Genomic DNA, 1,297 nt, shown 5'->3' on the forward strand with positions numbered 1-1,297 from the left:
TATAGAGCAGCATATCTCCACCAGACTCCATGTAAATAATCACTACTTTTAGCGTGTATAGAGCAGCATATTGCCACACATAAATGGGTGACTTAAGAGTTTATTCCAACCCGACCAGAGTGGTTTATTTAGTTTCTGTCCACTTTGAATGAAGTGACTCTAAAAGTAGTGATTATTTACATGGAGTCTGGTGGGTTTGGTGATGGTGATTTCGAGGCGGTCTCATGTTGAAGGCTTTGTATTTCTGCTCATTGTCCAACAGGAAAGTGGGCGACTCCGTTTGACGCTGACCTCACCGAGCAGGACGACTTCAACGTGGACGAGAACACAAAGGTTTAGTCTTTAATCAGGAGAAAGGGTTTGAGTCCCAGTAATTAACCGAGGACCTGGAGCAGGGGTCCGTTGGGAAGTTTTCATTTACGAGAGATATTATTTTTCATGCCTAATTTGGGGGGGGGGGGAACCTGATAGTTGTAACACCCTAATTAGTTCTGCATGGATCGGAGTCCCAGTCCAATTAAGCATCCTTGTTAATTCTGCCTTGTTTTATACCTCATGTTGTCCTATATTAATGTTTTAATTCCCCAAAATAACATGATTGATTCCACCCAACGCTCTTTGCCAAGTACAAATCTCTACTTTCATTAATTTTGGGTCTTATTCAATTTTATAGTATTGTAAAACAAATGGAAGTGTTGTTGAAATAGTATTGAGTAAAAGTTGACATATTCCAGTCTGTGATTATCATAAACATCCATTCCTTTCATTTTAGTCTCAATAATTCCTAATTTCTGCTTTTCTAACTCAAACATTAGGTATGATTTCCTATAAATGAAGTTTATTGACCATAAATTACAAAAAATAACTGTAAAATTAAAGTTAATTTAGTGACAACACGCGGGTTAACTTGTCAGGTTCTGGTCCCCATGATGAACATGGAGGCTAGATTCAGGACCTACCAAGACCTGGATCTGAACACCACGGTCCTTAAACTCCCCTTCACCGGCGCCTACGCCATGCTGCTGATGATGCCTGACGTCATGGCAACGCTGGAGGACTCCGTCTCCCCGGACCACGTCTCCAAATGGATGAAGGCCATGATGGAGGACGCGGCCAGGTTGGAAAACTTTAAGGTTTCTGATATTTGGGAGGTTTGACACTGAATAAGATATCCAACTTTGTTCCCCCCACCCAGCATCATTCTGACCTATATTTAAGTTTCTAGTGGTCGTAGTTGATGGCAGGAAGTGAGGTGAGATAAGAGCACCAAATGTCTTGGTACATGGGGGGGGGGGGG

At 42.0% G+C, this 1,297-nt stretch overlaps 1 long non-coding RNA gene across 1 annotated transcript; it reads left to right on the top strand.

Moving 5' to 3' along the window:
* Window positions 1-241: 241 nt before the first annotated feature.
* On the top strand, window positions 242-1,070 carry LOC117941510. The gene is made up of 2 exons (XR_004655918.1): window positions 242-333; window positions 915-1,070. It is a non-coding gene; the product is annotated as an uncharacterized LOC117941510 (long non-coding RNA).
* Window positions 1,071-1,297: the final 227 nt, after the last annotated feature.

The sequence above is a fragment of the Etheostoma cragini genome, unplaced genomic scaffold, assembly GCF_013103735.1.
Source record: "Etheostoma cragini isolate CJK2018 unplaced genomic scaffold, CSU_Ecrag_1.0 ScbMSFa_893, whole genome shotgun sequence".
Taxonomy (NCBI): Eukaryota; Metazoa; Chordata; class Actinopteri; order Perciformes; family Percidae; genus Etheostoma; species Etheostoma cragini.